Genomic DNA, 20,838 nt, shown 5'->3' with positions numbered 1-20,838 from the left:
GATCACCAGAATGAGCAGGGGTGGGCAGCGCCGGTGTTATTTTCGCAGCCAAACCTGGACTGAAATGATGGCGTCATGAGCCTTGGTTGTCAGCATATGTTCCTTTTGCCTGCTGGGTTGAGTGGAGTGTGGGTGGTGATATGCTTTGGTGTTACAACATACACACTGAGGGTTTGGAGTGGTGTGAGATTGAAATGTTCCCCTCCCTCTACCACCATGTAATCCTGGAAAGCCCCCCACAGTCACATGACCACTTTCTCACAGAAAAACAAGCTCTCAAGGCTGAATTGTCAATCTGCCAACAGAAATTTTCTGGGGTTCCATGGAGACATGAAAATGTTGGAAGTATTTCTTCCAGAATAACAGTCTTAGACTCTGCTTCTTTCTTACCATGACCACATCTCCACTTAAAGTATCCTGATGAACATGTGAGTCTCCCAAATGGTTATTTATAATCCCCAGTCTACTCAAGTTAACCCCTGTGGTATTACTCGGTCTAGATCGGCTGCTCATTTATTTGTCTCTTGTTAACTGGGTCATCTCTTCTGTGCTTGTCATTTTTGCATTTAATATTTGATAAAGGATCTACAAAAAAGGAATAAACTGATATAGATGGCATTTGTGAGTAAACATGAGCATGCTAGTTTTTCTGTTACTCTGATGAAACCCCCATTCGTGTGTGTGTGTGTGTGTGTGTGTGTGTGTGTGTGTGTGTTAATGGGCTTGAATTTTTCTAGTATAGGATATAAATGAGGCTTTATTCTTTTTGTTCTACCTGAATCCTAAGACATCATCTGTACTTATCCTTACAAAGGGAGTAATTCCCACATCCCTATATCCTCTAGTTTTAAATATATGTCCTGGGAGGTTCCATGTGATAATGAACTACTCAAAGCTCAGTCGGTCCTCAAATACCTCAATACATTTGTTGAGCAGGCTGACGCTCATTAATGTGTCTCCTTTCTGTACTCCCAACACGTAACCCATGAGTTATGTGATTGTTTTTGTCTTTGGATTGTCCTGGTGAACAGAGAGAATGTTTAGTTTATTCTTGCATCTCCTCCCAGATACCATGTTTCCAAAATTATCATGGATGGATGGATGGAGCTGGCCAATATATGAACTACTGGTGAGTTCAAAGATTCACCAACAACTACTTAAATGATTGGGTGAAAAGTTACAGATGCTGACTGAGTGTCTCATAGATTATGATCAAATTGAAAGTTATTGACAAGTTCTGGTGGCTCTATATTAGATCAAGAGAATGGTTTCAATGAATTGGATGGAGGGATGGGTAGATGAAAGGCAATAAATGGATAGGTAGTTAATTATCTTTGACTCTTCACAGAGTTATCTCTGAAAACAGAAAAGTAGGTTGTAACTGTTATAATTTAGATAGCCTGTAATCAGCCAAGGTAAATTATGACACCTTTCATAAAATCTTTGTACAGACTGTCTCCATCCTCAGTATTAAGAATGTAATGTGGGAATGTAGACTTTTAAATTCTTCAAATACATTTGGAAATAAGACTACAACATATTAAATTTTGAAAGAACTACGGCATTGTTATACAACTTTTACTATACTTTTATTGTGTGCTTTGTGACATTTGATTTTTTTTGTTATAAGAAAAAGATAAAACCAATCTCAATAATATTAGAAGGCTAATACTGTTTCTTCCAAGAGTCAAGAAAATGTCCCAGACAGCTTCTTTAAAACTACAGAAGAGATGACACCTAGGGTGAAAGGCTGGGTGCCACTAGGACAGGTGCCCCTGCCGATTTTAGTACAATCACCCAGAGCTCTTCTTCTGTCTTCCGGTGAAGACAGTGAACCGTGGCAGCTGATGTGTTTTTACAACCAGCCGTAACAGCAATTTTCTTCAGTACTTCATAGGCCACAGCAAAGGTCAAAAATAATATTTATACCTCTGTCAATATAGCCCAGAGTTCTATCAATACCCACTTTCTAATGACGGTGCATGTTTGTCCAAAACATGCAATACCAGCAGGTGTGGGTTCTAGGTCCCTCAGAGTTTTGCATCTGTGTCTGATTGGAATTTGATGCAGACTATTTAAATATTGGAGCCTGTGTTAACTTTATAATTTGCTAAATGGAGCAGGGCAAGGTGGTACACACTTTAATCCCAGAACATGGGAGGCAGAGGCAGGATGATCCCTGTGAGATTTATGTCAGTCAGTTCTACAGAGTGAGCTGCAGTACAGTCAGGGTTACATAGTGAGACCCTGTCTTAAAAAAACAAACAAACAAACAAACAAAAAACAGAAACAAATCATCTGGTAAGTGAGCACACCATTGTGAATGTGGGTGGGTTAAAAGAAGCCACATGCAGTGTGGTGAAGAAAAAACCTGAGAATTCTACTGTCTGGTGCAGAGCCACTTCCCCCGTGCTCTGGCCAGGTGGCTTTACCGCTGATGTATGGATCGTATCTGTCGTAAGAGGAGAAGTTATACATGTGATGTGTTCAGGAAGGTGACCCTTGATTCACACCAAAACTTACACAAGAGTGCATGCAGTGTGTCTAAGGAACACGATTCACACAAGATCACTTCAGAACTTGTAAAGCTTGGTCTAGATGTGAGCCCCAAACAAACTCTATCCATTGACCTTGTCAACTGCTTCCCCATGGCAAGAAAGATTCATGAGGAGAGAAGACAAAAGGGCACAGAAACTGCCGAGCATGGAATTTACCTCAGCCAAGGGCCTGGTGTTCTTTTTGAATAAGCCATCAGTGAGGGCCACTTCACTTTCAGAAATAGCCCTGTGGAAGAGATTCTTGGCCAAGGGAGACAGCACCTCTTAGAAGAAAGTAGAGGAGACTTTATACTCATAGTGACTCATAGACTTCTGTGGGACCAGGGTTTGAACTTCATATGATCACCTGATGACAAACATGAAACCTCACGCTTGCTTCTGCTGATTCCTAACCAACGTGGCATGACTTCAGTGGCCCCACATGGCAGTCAGTGCACCAAATTTTATCTGTCCCTATAGCTGAACTTCATTAGGACATCCCTCTGGAAAGATTCACAGAAAACATTCAGATATTCAGAAGAAGGCAAAACTGAAAGACAAGTCCATTCCAACAGACAGGTGTTCACACACTGAGTGTCAAAGCAGAGAAAAGAGACTACTAAGCAAATGTAAACTGTAAGCAAGAAGGCATAACTATCCTTAGAGCTGATAGAGTATGCTTCAACTAAAACTAATTAGAAGAGATAGCAGAATACTACATATTAATAAATGGAGCAATTCAGCTAGAACATACTGCAATTATGAAGCAAACATTTGGAGCCCCATAATCTCTTTGATGTTAAATCAATTAATTTATTTTTAAAAACTATCTTTTCTCATTTTACATACCTATCTTACTCCCACTCCCTCCCCTTCTCCTGCTCCCTCCATCCTCCCACTTTTATACCCACCATTTACTCCTCAGAGAGGGTAAGGCTTCTCATGGGGTCAACAAAGTCTGACACATCACTTTGAGGTGGGAAAAACACCCTCTCCTCTACATTTAGGCTAAGCAAAGTTTCCCTCCAAAAAAAGCCAGTTCAAGCAGTAGGAATAAATCCTGGTCCCACTGCCAGTGGCCACAAAGATTGTCACCCACATTCAGAGGGTCCAATTTGTTCCTATGCAGGTTCCCACACTGTCTGTCCAGAGTCAGTGAGCTCCCACTAACTCCCGTCAGCTGTTCCTATGGGTGTCCACATCATGGTCTTTACCACTTTGCTCATTTTTTTTCACTTTGCTCATATTATCACTCCTCCCTCTCTTGAACTGGTCTCTGGAATCTCAGCCCAGTACTTAGCTATGGATCTCTGCATCTGTTTCCATCATTTGTTGGATGAAGGTTCTATGATGACAACTAAGATAGCATGGAAAGAAATATCTTCATTGTGGGAGCCATTATGGGGCTACCCTGAAAATTGGCACCTGAGAAATTCCCGGGAATTCACCAGGATGACTGCAGCTATAGATTAAGATAGTGCTTGAACTGGCCTTCACCAGTCGTGATGACTACCTAAATTGTCATGATGGAGCCTCATAATTTCATGAAACAATTGCTAAAAGGCATAAAAAGCCATCTAGGACATAACACAATAATACTGGAGGACTTCAACCCCAACTCTCATATTTAGAAATATCTTCCAAACTAAACCTAAGTAAAGAAATTTCAGAGCTAAAATACAGGATGGATCAATATGGACTTAGCAAATTTATACATAATATAACAACAAATGCCTTTTTGCTGCAATTGGAACCTTCTCCAAAACCAATCTTAGCTACATTGGAAACTTCTCCAAGCCATTCACACCATAGCACACAAATAAAACATTTAAAAGTACAAAGAAATTGAAATTATCCCATGATCTAATGAGATCTCAATGAAATAACAGTAGAAATCAATGACAAGTATTTAAAGTTATTATCTTAAGGAGCACAGAAATATTACAAAATAAATATGCATGCAAATATAATAAAGTTAATTAAATTTGTCCATAGACACATTTCATTTTATTATCAGGTTGTAACAATGTATGGAGGAAACTGAAGTTGTTAGATTACATATGAAAAAATGTAGCATATGAGAAACATTGGAACCAAGAAACTAATGGAAGAAAATGAAGTGGAATGACTTTTTGTATAAATGAGAGGGTTATTTGTAATATTTAGTTATTTCATCAAGAAACTAGCATGAAAGAGGCCTTGGACTCTTTTCTTAGAAGCAAAACATTTCAGTTAGTGAACAAAATAGCTCTACCTGTAGAAGTATCCAAAATGAGCCTAATTACAGAAGTATTAAAAATGATCCTATGTGCTAACGTATCCAAAATGACTCTATGTGAAGAAGAATTCAAAAATAACCCTATGCACTAACATATCCAAAATGAACTATATACAGAAGTATTCAAATAACCCTTTATGTTAAAGTATCCAAAATAACCCTATGTGCAGAAGTATCCAACAAGAGAATGTATAAGCTCAAAGCAATTTTAGGCTTGCTGTAGAGTTACACTACAAGAAAGAAGTTATAAATATATAATTATTATGTATGGAAAATCATAGTAGAATTAAATTAAATTAGAAAGATGAAAAGTGTTATATGACACAAATAAGCAAAAGAGAAACAAGAACATACACACTGGGTGGAAGGAGAGATGCTGGATAGCAGGTAGACAGAAGCCAGTTGATAGATGCATGCAGAGATTAATAGAAAAGTTGCAGGACTACTACAGAAATACAGGTCTCAATGTCCTCCTTGGATTTATCTGCACTTTTCCGTATCTCTAGTGGAAAAAAAATCCCTCTAAACATTCAGCTGCTGAACCAACAAATTTGAAAATATGGTGGTGAGGTAAAACTCTGACCAATTTCAGGGAGCTGGAAGACCACTCGTGAAGCCTAGAAGTTTCCATAGATTCCCTTGGTGCCTCCTGCTCCTCATCTCCACACCAAGAAGACTCCCCAGGCCATCAGAGGGGTCTGTGAGCTACATTCTCTGTCCCTCCTCTCCCTGTTGCATTGTGTGTCTGTCCTTCCTCACAGCCATCTCGTTTCCCTACTGGACCCTCAGTCCCAGATACTGCTGACCTCTTTATTGGGTTTTCAGAGCCATGAGACCATCTCAGAAGACCCCTGACAGTTCCCAGTGCTGCAGTTCCATCTGCAAAGGTCTAGCCTGGAGCCAAATAGTGAACCTGCTCCCTTCCCTTTACCACCTGCAGTTTACTTCCAACACTCCTTGCCAACAGTGGATTCTATGCTTGCGTGAAAGAGAAAGAGAATTCAATTAAGCGAGGAAAGATAATACACAGCAGGAACTTTTTATGGTGGGGCATACAAGTGCCTCCCAGGGGCCAATGAGAGTTTGGCTTTAGTGTTCCACTGTCTAATGCTGAGAAATAAAAGAATCAGCCTGAATCTAGATACTGAAAGTTAAGTTCCCATGGCTATATTGACTGGTCTCCAAGGGACCTTAGCAGCTGCTATCATGCCTGGGTAAGGCCTGGTGCTGGGACACTTACAAGAACAGAGACACTTTCACATCCTGCTGACTCTCCAAAGATTGTCACAGAGCCTGGGTCTCCTTCAAAGTTGGCAGTGTTGTCCTGGACCCAGTGTAGTGCAGCCATGTGGTTCTAATGACCCCAGTTCCCCAGGCTGTGTTTATTGCCTATGCTGCAAGGAAACAGGGTGAAGTTAGATGCATCTTGGCTGAACTCTCAGAGTTAGGGAGAGACTGGGGCTCTTAGTGAAACAAACTGAGCCCTGAATTCCCAACACATGTCTTCACCACCTCACATCTCTCCAGAAATGCTCTGTCTGGGACTCTATGCTCATCTTACAGAAACTGTGTAGCCTAAGAGTTCGTGAGGAAACACGACAGACAAACCCTTCAACTTCTGAGTGCATTTGTTTCACACTGCAGAGCACAGGAAACAGGAGTGAAGAAATTTTAGTATCAAGTAATGAAAGTGATTTGAAGACTAAACCAGCTTACAAAAGATGCAGGGATGGGGACCACAGGTGATATTTTTCTATTGCAGGACCAAGAGAGGCCTCTTGGAAGAAGGGGGCATTACTAGAGACCTAAGCAAAATGAGCATGGAGGTTTATGAATGTTATAAAATATTATTCCTGTTAAAAGAAGCAGCAGGTGTAAAGACCTCTGAGTGTGAGGGTAGCCAGTAGCAGACACAGGCAGATCAGGTGCTGCGAGCCTTGGCAAGTTCTTTATTGTTAAAAGTGAGTGGGAGCTGTCTGCAGAGAAACAAGATACTTCAGCCTGTGTCTCTCACAGCGCTCTGGCCACTCTGTAGAAAATACATGTCTTAAAAGTAACAGGTTTATTAAAAACAAAGCAGAACAGTGGTTGTAACAATAATCCAGTCCAAACTGTAAGACTCTGGTTAGAGTGGAGCAGGGAGCAGATGAGAAGAGGACAGAGTTTGTTCGGAAGGTGGAGTCAAAAGGACTGACAGGTTGATTAGATGTTGAGTGAAAAAAAAAGAGGAGTTCCAAATGTTCCCATGGCTTTTATGTTGAGCATACAGGAGGTGGAATGGTCAGCAGATGCTCAACAGTTGCAGGAAAAAGGGGGGGGTTGTTCTGTTCTCTCTGGAATAGCAGAAGCTTGGCATGACTCGGTCTACCTCTGAGAGCACAGTGACCACTCTCCAAAACATGCTTCAAAACTGGCTGTTACCTAAGTTTGGGACAGCAGAGAGAACAACGCACATGACAGAGCACAGGAAACAGTGTAGTGAGTGGAGAATTAATTAACAGGTGAGGTCCATTACTGAAGGACCAGGATGCATTGCGAAGGAGCCTAGCAGAGTCCTCTAAAATGCAAGACATTACTGGAGCTGGATCCGGGCATATTTGACCTGGAAGATGTTACATTTTAGATGTGCTCATATGAAAGGATTATGGAGTAACAGATCCTGTAAAATGTGAGGTCCTGTGAAATGTCATTAAGATGCTGGGTCCACTGCCCTTGGAGGTGTTGAGCTCACTGGGCTAGGGTTAGTTCCCTAGTGAACCAGTTATGAAAACAGCAAGACTTCCCAACTCCTCCCTCCAGCTTTGTGTCTCATTATGAAATCTCTTCTGCTTGTTGCAGATTTTATTTCTGTCTCTCTACCATGTTGATCTTAATAAGTGCCCTCACCAGACCTCAAACAGAAGAAAGAACCGTATCCTGCATGATAGCCTCTTAAATCCTAAACTCAATAAATATTTTTCTTATAAATATCATAAGATCTGGTGTTCTGATATATAATCAGAAAACAGACTAATATCGGAACTAGTGTGTAGGAAAAAATGTTGAAAACTCTACCTGAAGAATCCCCAGATGCCCAGATGGTATTTAAGGACCATCACAACCATGTTTTCATGGATAGACAGGGCCAATCCATCATAGGTTGATGCCCCACCCAACACTAGTCCACCTCCATGAATGCACACCATTACCTGGAAAGAACACAATAACACAAGTCATCAGAAGCCTCCTCTGGAGGGTCACAAATTTTGTCAACTTGGTTGCCTATATATAGAACGAGTGGGCCATCACCCAAGCCACAGAAGTACCTAGCAAGGCTGTAGTAGGCAGCCTTTCCTCGCCAGTTCCCTCAGCTGGGGTGAGTCATCTTGCTCATTTCTCACCTATCTTCCAAGACTCATGGGCCCTGTCTTTACAGGGCTCCTTAAACTGAAATCATCACCATGGAAACATCCAAGGCCAGTGATGTCATGCTCACACAACACTCCATCCTCTTCATGTCAGTGTTTATGTGAACGGCTCGTGTTTAGCTTTCTCTCTGGCTGTGCATATGGTGACACTGAGTGCCACAATAGGATGAATGAGTGACAGTCCCACCCTGTGCCTCTACATTAGACCCAATAAAAGGTCTCTCTCCTTCCTCCTCTTCCCCCATCCTGTTTTCCTCCCCTTCCCTGTCCTTTTCTTAATTTCCTCCTCCTTCTTCTCTTCCTCCACCCTTTGAGATAAGTGTATGAATTTTTTAAAGGACAGTGTAACTATGGCTGGCCTGGTACTTGCTATGTAGCCTAGGCTGACATCAAACTTGCCCAGATCCTTTTATCTCAGCCTTTTCTGTGCTGGTATTGCATATGTGAACCAAAGGCTTCTCTTGAGTGGACTTTACTTGACTAGTCTTTTTTCTTTTCTTCTGATGCAGGGGATCAAACACAAGGCCTTGAGCATCAAGACACCTACTTTACCACTGAGCTACACTGTGGTTCCTGCTGTCTATCTTGATAGCCACCATTAGCTCAGCAGACTGAGGCTGTGATCTGAAGACAGGAACAGAATCAATGACAGTGGAAACAGCAGCATCAAAGCCAGAGGAACATCATACAGCTGCTACAGTGGCAGAGGAACATCCCACAGCTGATGCAGTGGCAGAGGAACATCCCACAGCTGCTACAGTGGCAGAGGAACATCCCACAGCTGCTACAGTGGCAGAGGAACATCCCGCAGCTGCTACAGTGGACAGAGGAACATCCCACGGCTGCTACAGTGGACAGAGGAACATCCCACAGCTGCTACAGTGGCAGAGGAACATCCCACAGCTGTTACAGTGGCAGAGGAACATCCCACAGCTGCTACAGTGGCAGAGGAACATTCCACAGCTGCTACAGTGGCAGAGGAACATCCCAAAGCTGCTACAGTGGACAGAGGAACATCCCACGGCTGCTACAGTGAACAGAGGAACATCCCACAGCTGCTACAGTGGCAGAGGAACATCCCACAGCTGCTACAGTGGCAGAGGAACATCCCACAGCTGCTACAGTGGCAGAGGAACATCCCACAGAGGAACATCCCACAACTGCTACAGTGGCAGAGGAACATCCCACAGCTGCTTCAGTGGCAGAGGCAAGGACAATAGCAGCTGGGGACAGCACAGCTGTGTCAGCAGACTGGCAGAGTTGACAGCAGCATCAGAAGCCAACAACACAGCAGTAACGAGTCAGAGGCAGGAGAGGTCATGACATTAGCAACGACAACAGAAGCATCAGTAGTAGCAAATGCAGTGGTTGCTACCACCCTAGAAATGGCAGCCACAATGGTGGCTATAGCGGTGAGAGAGAGCTGAAATGTCCAAGAGAGTAGCAAGGACAGACACAAGAGGAACGGCAGAAGCTAAGAGGAGAGAGAGTGGAGAGCTGAGACTCAGAGAGGAACAGGGCTACAAAAGCTAAAGAAGAAAACTGCAGGTCTTGGTTGTCAGCAGAGCCCAGAGAGCTGCCTGTTCTTAAGGACCCAGCATCTCAGCTACCCTTGTTCCTGATTGGAGTTGACTGGTATCAGAGGCTGGGAGTCCTGATATCCAGGCCTGACAGCTGTAATGCTTATTGTACCCTAATGCTGAGGAATCCTAATGTCTAGTTAAAAATTGAAATTCAATGCTAGTCCCTGCCCAGATCAGGGAGTGCAGCTGGAAGCTACTCTCAGGGGCAAGAGTCCCCTGACTTCTATAACTGCCAAGAACTGTAACATATTTGTCACCACGGGGCTAAGAGCTCTGGAAACCTTCTGAACATCTGTACACAGCAGGATACCACCTGCTGCCCCAGCTGTGGACCACTGCCACAGAGGTGGAGAAGTAGTTCCTCTTCTCACTGACCCACAGTTCCTAGGTCAAAGGAACTGTAGCCTGAGGCCCAGCTGTACTATACTACTATATACCAGTTTCCCTCCATCTGTGTGAGAAAACCAGGGAAGATAGAATTCTAACTGTAAGGCCATCTTCCCCAAGCACCAGTTTCCTAGATGAAGAAATAAAGTCACAGAGGGTAGAGAAGCTACTCAGTGCTTCACTGTTTTGGAGACTCAAGCAATGAAGAATACATCACAAGCCACATCCCCAGATCCAGTGAACCCAGGAGACAAGCACTGTTGTCTGATGTCCCTGGGAAAAAATAAGGAAGTTGTCTTCTGTGATGGACAGAAGCTCTGGGCCTCTGGATCAGTTCATGCCTTTGGTGTCCCTGCCTCTAGCTGTCCTAAAGTCCTTCTGTTTGCACAGAGAAGCCAGATGTGGGAACTCAGAAGGTTAGAGAAGTCCCACCACTTACAGGCAGCCTATGACTCCTTGTCAAGTCCACAGGAGTGTAAATATTTAGGTAGAGACAAACTTCAGAAAACTGGAGAGGAATGCTCTCCTTTCTATTGGTTAGGATATCATTGACTATCCGCCTTGTCACTGGGTCTTGGGAGCACCTGAGAGGGGAGAGAGAACACCTGAGGCTCCATCAGATGCAACCTGGAAACATTCGCTGGCACCAACCTTGCACAGGAAGATGGAATTCTGTAGGTGGGTTACTGTCACCTGATGGGAACACTGGAATGGAGACACCCCAGGATCCCATGGGAGCTCCAGGGCTGCAATCTTCTTGCCCTACAGCAGGAGGATGATTTATTGTCTCCCTTCACAGAATCTTAGCTCTGCCCTGGCTAAGGACCTAGGTGCTCGTATGTTAGCTTGCCCTTAGAGATGACACTCCCTGCTCTCTGCTGGGCTCTATTTGGTGGGCTGCAAAGTTGGTTGAGTTTCTTTACCAGATGAACACGCTCTAGTCCTGGGGTGACTACCATCAGCCACAGAAATTCCTTCAAGTAGCAGAGAGCTGCATACAAACCACCAAACTATCAGGGACCTCAGGAGACCTGCTTTCCTCGTCAGCTTCATCCACTGATATGCTGGGCCATCTTGGGCCATTTCTTTTTTTTTTCTCCATTTTTCTTTAATATAGAAGGTGTACTGAAACATAGTGCCATTTAAGATAGTAAGGATGACACAGTCGACAAGCCCTTTTAAAGTGATTTTATGTGTAGTCAATCTTGATGCATTTGAGTTCATTGATGCTATAGACCATATTAAGACTTAAAGCTCAGGAGGAAACAAATGGACATGAGTGACACATATATAGGAATACTCACACTGTCTTTTTTCATTTCTCCCTTTCACATATGAACACAAATCTATACACTCATATATACACACAGGCACACAGACTTGTTTAGAATAAGTGATATGGGCTTATAAGAGGTTAAATAAATTAGATAATGTATTTAAAAAAATTAGATAAATTATCTAATCACAACTAAGTATCTTCACTTTTGCAATGGCATTTTTTTGTCAAATGCTAAAACATCACACACCACAGTATATTGAGTTATGCTAAATTATTTTTAGTTCTCTAAGTTGTATCATATGAAAAGTGTAGGACTTCAAGTCAATCCTGAACCATCAGGTACTACTAGTGATTCTCAACCTTCCTAGGGCTGCAGCAGCTCTTTAATACAATCCCCCAAATTTTGGTGGGCCCCAACTATAAAATTATTTCATTGCTACTTTAGAAATAGGGTTTTGCTCCCATCAGACTCATATTGTAAAAATCTGACAGGCAGGGTGTCTGATATGCACACCGCAGGCGGAGAACCTCTGTACTAACAGAAATATCAGGGTATGGCTTCAGTCTTTTGCACACAGTCATTACAACGTACAAGATGAATGTCTAAGTGGTGTTAAAGTCTTGAAGACAGCTATTAAGCTTACACATTATAAACTAATAACAAAAATAATATCTTGCTCCTTTCTCTTTGCTCCTCCAACACAGGTCATCATAGTTCTGTGAAAGGGATGACAGAAGGTGCGTCTGTGGTAACATGTACCTACATCTATAAACCATTAGTAAATTCCTAGAATTTTGCATTAAAAACTTAAATGCAAAAAGACAAGTTAAAAAAAAAAACCTGTCTACTGATGGGAAAAATCCTGCAATTATTCTGCTCATTTTTTCTTTTTCTTTTTTTAAATTTATTTATTTATTTATTAAAATTTTCCACCTCTTCCCCGACTCCCTTTTTCCTCCCCTTCTCCACCTCCCCCTCCCCACTTCCCCCTCCCTCTTTAGTCTTAAGAGCAGTCAGGGTTCCCTGCCCTGCGGGAAGTCCAAGGTCCTCCTCCCTCCACACAGGTCTATAAAGGTGAGCATCCATACAAACTAGGCTCCCACAAAGTCAGTCCATGCAGTAGAATAAAATGCCCAGTGCCATTGTCCTTGGCTTCTCAGTCAGGCTTCATTACCAGCCATGTTCAGAGTGTCTATTTTGATTACATGCTCCATCAGTCCCAGTTCAGATGGCCTTGGTGAGCTCCCATTAGATCATTTCCACCGTCTCAGTGGGTGGACGCACCCCTCGTGATCCTGACTTCCTTGCTCACGTTCTCCCTCCTTCTGCTCCTCATTTGGACCTACGGAGCTAAGTCCAGTGCTCCAATGTGGGTCTCTGTCTCTATCTCCATCCATCGCCAGATGAAGGTTCTATGGTGATATGCAAAATATTCATCAGTATGGCAATGGAATAAGGCCAGTTCAGGTACCCTCTCCTCTGCTGCCCAGAAAACAATCTGGGGACCTCTCCTTGGACCTGGGAACCCCTCTAGAATCAAGTCTCTTGCAAACCCTAAAATGGCTCCCTTAGTTGAGATGTTTACTTTCCTGCTCCCATATCCATCCTTCCTCCATCCCACCCATCCCATTCCCCCAAGCTCTCCCCAATCCTCCCCTTCTCCCTTCTCTCTACCCACCTCTCCTTACATCCACACCCCCCCCCATGTACCCAAGTTTGCCTGGCAATCTTGTCTACTTCTAATATCCAGGAGGATAACTACATGATTTTCTTCAGGTTCACCTTCTTATTTGGCTTCTCTAGGATCACGAATTATAGGCTCAAAGACCTTTAATTATGGCTAGAATCCACTTACGAGTGAGTACATACCATATTCCTCTTTTTGTGTCTGGGTTACCTCACTCAGTAAAGCGTTTTCTATTTCAATCCATTTGCATGCAAAATTCAAGATGCCATTGTTTTTTACCGCTGAGTAGTACTCTAATGTATATATGTTCCACACCTTCTTTAGCCATTCATCTATTGAGGGGCACCTAGGTTGTTTCCAGGTTCTGGGTATTACAAATAGTGCTGCTATAAACATAGTTGAAAAAAATGCTTTTGTAGTATGATAGGGCATCTCTTGGGTATATTCCCAAGAGTGGGATTGCTGGGTCCTGAGGTAGTTGACTCCCAGTTTCCTGAGAAACCGCCACACTGATTTCCACAGTGGCTGCACAAGTTTGCATTCCCACCAACTATGGATGAGTGTTTCACTTACTCACATCCTCTCCAGCATAGGCTATCATTGGTGTTTTTGATTTTAGCTATTCTGACAGGTGTAAGATGGTATCTCAAAGTTGTTTTGATTTGCATTTCCCTGATCGCTAAGGAGGTTGAGCATGACTTGGGCCATTTCTTGATCTGGATTCTAACCTTCCAGGTCTCAACAAAGAGACTGCTATGCCCAAGATCTTTGCAACCCTGACCTGCTAAGGTTTTACCGTCAGTTACTGAAGCAATCACTCTTACCTTCATAAAAGACTTCCCAGGCCACTCAGGATTAGGATTAGTAATATTACTGGTGTCTTCCAGTGAGACAGGCACTGGTTTACATTATGTGCTCACTCATCAAAGCCTTAGGTCAGCTCCAGAGGTGGGATCCACCTTCATCTTCATTTTAGAGATGAGAAAACAAGGCACAGGGAAGCCAGAGAACCAATTAGACATCTCACTGATGCGGGAGAATTGTCTGTATTCTGTCAATCATATTTTAATAAAATGCTGATTGGCCAGGCAGGCAGTATAGGCGGGAAAACCAGACAGGAAGTAGAGGTGATGCAATGAGAACAGGAAAATTCTGGGAAGCAGAGAGGTTCCTCTGCCATTCCTGTACAGACCACCGAAGAGGCAACATGTAAGCTGTCACACCGAGAAAGGTACTGAGCCCATGTGGCTAACATAGATGAGAATAATGGGTTAATATAAGTTATAAGAGTTAACAAGAAGCCTGACCTAATGGACCAATCAGTTTATAACCTTATGGAGTCTTGTGTGTGATTTTCTTTGTTGCTTGCTGGCTGTTGGGGTACTGGGAGGGACAGAAACCCCAACAAGCCAGCCCTCATATTACAGATGGCGCCCAACGTGGGGCTTGAACCCACGACCCTAATATGAGGGCTGGCTTGTTGGGGTTTCTGTCCCTCCCAGTACCCCAACAGCCAGCAAGCAACAAAGAAAATCACACACAAGACTCCATAAGGTTATAAACTGATTGGTCCATTAGGTCAGGCTTCTTGTTAACTCTTATAACTTATATTAACCCATTATTCTCATCTATGTTAGCCACATGGGCTCAGTACCTTTCTCGGTGTGACAGCTTACATGTTGCCTCTTCGGTGGTCTGTACAGGAATGGCAGAGGAACCTCTCTGCTTCCCAGAATTCTCCTGTTCTCACTGCATCACCTCTATTTCCTGTCTGGTTTTCCCGCCTATACTGCCTGCCTGGCCAATCAGCGTTTTATTAAAATATGATTGACAGAATACAGACAATTCTCCCGCATCATCTCACCACTTGGGGACCCCCCTGTGCAGTGCTTATATTCCCAGTGCATTACCAGCCACGTCCCGGATCACGATGGACCCAGGAGCCCAGCATCTACTGCTACTAGCTTTAGACCAACAACTGAGGTCCTCAGATGTCAGAATGAGGCAGATGTCGGGGGCAGAAGTGAAGCAACAAAAATGATTCTGCATTTAATTCTGGGAGCTTTTCTGACATTATTAAAGGTAGGGGTTTAATAGTCATAAAAGCAGAAACTCAAATTTCAAAAAGAGGAATCAGCTAATTTCAATAGAAAATAAAGATTAAGATTACAATTATGATGATGATGATGATGATGATGATGATGATGGGGTTTTGAGACAGTATTTTTCTGTGTTGCCCTGGCTGTCCTAGAACTCACTTTGTAGACTAAGTTGACCTTGAACTCACAGAGATCCACTTGCCTCTGCCTCTGCCTCCTGAGGGCTGGAATGTAGCAGGAGTGAGTGGGCTGCTATTCATTCCAGCTGCCCTGCTATCTTACACTTGAAATAATCACACAGAAACTGTATTCATTTAAACACTGCCTGGCCCATTATCTCTAGCCTCTTAATTGCTAACTCTCACATCTTGATTTAACCCATTTCTGTTAATCTGTATATCACCACAAGGTCGTGGCTTACTGGGAAGGATTCAGCCCTGTGGGTTTGCTTTCCTCTGCTTTGCATCTTGTATTTCCTAACTTTACTGTATTGAGTATTCATTGCATAAATTACCCAAATGCAAATCAGTAGGAGTTAAGTAGTTAGGTAAAACAGCGGAAAAGGGGTTTAGAAAGCTGGGCAGTTCCACAGTTCCTTGTTTTGTTTTGTTTTGATTTTGTTGTTGTTGCTGTTGTTGTTGTTTTCCTTTGCAGTTGAAAGACTTTTGTTAGGGGAGAGGAAACATACACACACTGCAGGCACACAGAGAAAAAGACTCTCTGTAAAATAGTGGAGACTCAGGAAGCTGAAGTCCTCCACAATGTTCTTGATTCCAGAACAAGGAGTTAGAGTACTGAGCTGACCCCCTCCTATGTCACTCTGAGACAGGTTTCCTCCAAAAGAGACCCATGCTCACCCCGAGTAGCTTACATAGGAGGCTAGAAGGTGGCAGTCTTCATGAAGCTTCAGGGCTCTGCAGGCTGTGGTGGATCAAACCGTGGGGATCCAAGAGGAAGCCTGGCAAAGGGGACTCCCAGGAAGATGGACACGGGCTGTGCTAATCCTTCTAAGGAGACATATTTCCCCAAGACATTGCCATGAAGAGTGTTCACCATGGGTGGTGAGGATGGGTGTCCTGCTGGACAAGAGAACAGGAAGACACACCAGAGGGGAAAGACCAGACCTGGATTTCTAATGGGTTTCACTAAGCATGAGGTCTTGAATGAATTGCCTCAGCCTTGTCTGCCTCAGTATCTTTTCACCTTTGACAGCAATGAAGAGAACAGTCCTTATCTTAGAGGGATGATAAAGGGACACGCTGGATGGAATTGTACACAGAAGAGAATTTAAACAGGAATCAATGTGAAAGAGCGGTGGCTGCTACAGACATTTGAGAGCTTCAATGTCAACCTCAAAGGTGTCTGGAAACATGTATCTGTTAAGAACCTGATGCTGGCCCTGCATGGTGGCTCAGATCTTTGATTCATAAACCCAGGAGGCAGAGGCAGATGGATATCTGTGAGCTCAAGTCCAGCAGGGAATATAGAGAGAGTTCCAGGACAGACAGAGCTGAATAGCCTGATCATGTCTTTAAAGCATAAAAAGAAGATCCCAGGGTTGAGCTTTATGGCAGACAAGAGGATGGACAAAAGGTATCTTCTCCTCTCAGAAGTCTGACCTTGGTGAGCTCCCATTAGATTAGTCCCAGTGTCTCAGTGAGTGGACGCACCCATCGTGGTCCTGACTTCCTTGCTCATCTTCTCCCTCCTTCTGCTTCTCATTAGGACCTTGGGAGCTCAGTCCAGTGCTCCAGTCAGGGACAATGGCACTGGGTTTCGATTCTACTACATGGACTGATTTTGTGGGAGCCTGGTTTGTTTGGATGCTTACCTTTATAGACCTGGATGGAGGGGGGAAGACCTTGGACTTCCCATAGGGCAAGGAAACCTGACTGTTCTTAGGACTAGAGAGGGATGGGGAGGTTGGGAGAGGGAGGGAAAAGGGAGGCGGAGAGGAGGTGGAAATTTTTTATAAATAAATAAATTAATTAAAAAAAGAAGTCTGACTTTATAGGAAAACAGCGTAGAGACACTTGGCCTAATGCTTCATAATCTGAGGAAAAGCAAATTTTCATGATTTCTCCCTGTTCTCTGGTGAAATACCTTTTGAATCTTAATAATTAACTTCAGAATAAACCTGGGAAATTCCATAAAAAAGATAGGAGTACTAAGATTGGTTGTTAAATAACTTTCCTTTACCCTCACAAAGCACAAAATACCCAGGAACCTACAGATCAGGTACCCCTGTGTGAAAGAGAAAAGTACCCACAATTGTAATCACCACAGTGCCCCCTACCTGCCGCGCCTTCTCATAACTACCTCATAAGTCTACATAAGTGCTAGGTACCTACACAAGTCTGCATAAGGAAAACTACCTACATAAGTTTACATAAAGATAGCTGCCCTGATAAGTCTACATTAGCCATAGCTACCTACATAAGTCTGCATAAGGAAAATAATGTGCATAAGTCTACATAAGCCATGGTTACCTATATAAGTCTGCATAAAAAAGCATCCTACATAAGCCTTCATAAGGAAAACTACCTACATAAGTCTACATAAGCCATAGCTACCTACATAAGTCTGCTTAAGGAAAACATCCTACATAAGCCTTCTTAAGGAAAACTACCGGCATAAGGTCTAATAAGGAAAACTACCTACATAAGTCTCCATAAGGATATCTGCCTACATAAGTCTACATGAGGATAGCTGCCTGCATAAGTCTACATAAGCCACAGCTACCTACATAAGTCTGCATCAGAATAGCTACCTATAGATGCTTCCAATTCCTATCATTGGTTCTCAGTCTTCCTAATTCTGTGACCCTTCGATATAGTTCCTCATGTTTGGTGACTCCCAACCATAAAATTATTTTATTGTTACTTCATAATATATTTTCTACTGTTATGAATTATGTTATGAATATAACATGCAGAATATCTGACATGTGACCCCCAAGGGGGCTGTGATCCACAGGTTGAGAACCGCTGCCCTAAGCTCAGGTTTGCTGATGACAGCCGCTGTCTTCTTTTGTTCCTGGCTTTCCAAAGAAATCTTTATCCAGCAATTCGTCCTGCTGTCACTGGGATTTTTGAGTTTCATAAAATGTGGGTTTATCCCATGATGTTTGTAAAGTAAAAAAAAAGCAGAAAACTAGGACCAAGCCCAACATCTAAGCATGTTTTCAGCCACTATATTAGCTTGTGCTTTAGGGGAAACATTCACCTTCATTTCTCAACCACTTCCCGTGATCCCGCAAACTCTTACAAGAATGGAGGGAAGCAGCCAACTTCTGGTCTATTTGCCCCCACCACAGAAAACCCATCAACTGTTAAAAATTATTTAACATGGCCTGCCATGAATCATTAGGACTGGACGGGTGATAGACACCCCAAAGCCTGCGTGGGGCCAGCTGCCCTGGTGAGCAGAAGAAACCACTGGAGCCATCATTGTGAGCAAACATGTGGTGGGGGATGGGAGAGAGAGGCAGCGCAGTTCATGTGCTGTGGAGGGAGAAGACAGGGAGGAACAAGTGCTGTAGGAATCTAGTAGAGTCACTGTATCTAGGTGAAACACCAGAGGGAATAGCTGGTTTCTAGAAGCACTTTAAAGAGTCATTTTGTCAGCCACAATCAGAGGGTCCGGTTTGATTACAAGCTCATTCAGACCCGGTCCAGCTGAATTTGGTGAGCTCCCATTAGAACAGGCACACTGCCTCAGTTGGTGGACCAACCCCTTGTGGTCCTGACTTCCTTGCTCATCTTCTCCTTTCAACTTCTGCCTTTCAACTGGACCTTGGGAGCTCAGTCCGTTGCTCTGCTGAGGGTCTCTGTCTCCATCTCCATCCGTCACCAGACTAAGATTCTACAGTGATATTCGAGATAATCATCAGTGTGATAGTGGGGCAAGGACAGTTCAGGCACCCTCTCCTCTGCTGTCCAAGGACCTAACTGGGCATATCCCGTGGACACCTGGGATCCCCTCTGAGAAGCCATTGATAAAGGCACTGGGACTTGTTTTTACGAACCTTCATCTGGCGATGGATGGAGATAGAGACAGAGACCCACATTGGAGCACTATACTGTGCTCCCAAGGTCCAAATGAATAGCAGAAGGAGGGAGAACATGAGCAAGGAAGTCAGGACTGCGAGTGGTGCATCCACCCATGGAGACGGTGGGACTGATCTAATGGGAGCTCACCAAGGCCAGCTGGAATGGGACTAAAGGAGCATGTGATCAAACCGGACTCTCTGAATGTGGCTGACAATGAGGGCTGACTGAGAAGCCAAGGACAATGGCACTGGGTTTTGATTCTACTGCATGGACTGGCTTTGTGGGAGCCTCGTCTGTTTGGATGCTCACCTTCCTAGACCTGGAGGGAGGGGGGAGGAACTTGGACATCCCACAGGACAGGGAACCCTGACTGCTCTTAGGACTGGAGAAGAAGGGGGAGGGGGAATGGGGGCGGTGCGAGGGAAATGGGAGGAGGTGGAAATTTTTAATAAATAAATAAATAAAATAAATAGTTATTTTGGAAAAGAGTGACTGTTCCCTATGATTTGTAGAATTGCTTTTCTGAGGGGGTGTTACAACCTTTGCATGACTTTGGTCCCAAGATGGCTTTGGTCACACCTGAAGCTCTTGGATTATTGTGTACTGCAAACGGTACACAGTAAGGACTAAAGAAGCAGGGGCGTGTGGTGCTTTCCTTTAGAGAGACATATGAATTAGCATAGGGAACTTGGTATAATTTACCTGGAAAACAACTTGGTATAACAATCAATAACTACACCTTTGTATGGCTGTTGGAGGTTCAGTTCATCAGTGGCCTGACTGTCACTGGCGGCTATGGTGTTGTCCAGGACTGGGCTACAGGTCCATGGCCCTGCTGTAGCTGCAGTCTGTGTTGATGTCTGTGGCTTCTGTTACCCTCAGGGCCGTGAAGACGTCAGGGGTCTGGGCCTCCAGATGTGGCCACGTGGTGGACAAGGTCCATGCCACCACAGGGGCTGTGCCAATTTGATTGGCCTGTGTTGCTACACAGGGCAATGATTTTGTCCGAGTCCGATCTGCTGCGGAAGGGCCATGCTTGGGTCTGTGGCCCCACTGTAGCTAGGACATGTGTTGATGTCCACGGCTCCTGTTACCACTCAAGGTTGTGCAGATGCCTGGGGTCTGGGCTGGCAGCTGAGGCCATGTTGGTGCCTGAGGGTCATACTGCCACCAAGGCCATACAGATTGGGTGGCCTGTGCTGCCACCCAGAGCCTTGTGGATCTCCAAGTCTGAGCTGTGGCCAGGGGAATGTCTGGATCCATGGTCCTACATAGCCAGGTCTGAGGAGAATTATCCCCTCCACCAGAGAGCTGACCTCGCCACTCACAGGCCCTGGCATTGTGACCTCAATAGCCTCAGCATGGGACAGCTGAATCTCCACGACTTGACTTGATATGCAGGATATTCAAGAGGATCCAGTATTGATGGTGTATCAGGCCTTGAACCTGACCAACAACACATTTCACAATAAATAAAGCACAAGTAAAGCTGTTTGGATAAACGTGTCTACTGCATGACACACAGTAG

At 43.9% G+C, this 20,838-nt stretch overlaps 1 pseudogene; it reads right to left on the bottom strand.

Annotated features, from left to right (window-relative positions):
• Positions 1-1,737: 1,737 nt before the first annotated feature.
• On the bottom strand, positions 1,738-20,573 carry LOC148118440 (putative inactive carboxylesterase 4; annotated as a pseudogene).
• Between the last annotated feature and the right edge of the window lie 265 nt (positions 20,574-20,838).

The sequence above is a fragment of the Myodes glareolus genome, chromosome 22 (assembly GCF_982192425.1).
Source record: "Myodes glareolus chromosome 22, mMyoGla1.1, whole genome shotgun sequence".
NCBI classification, from domain to species: Eukaryota; Metazoa; Chordata; class Mammalia; order Rodentia; family Cricetidae; genus Myodes; species Myodes glareolus.
This window is presented reverse-complemented; position numbering and strand designations above follow the sequence as displayed.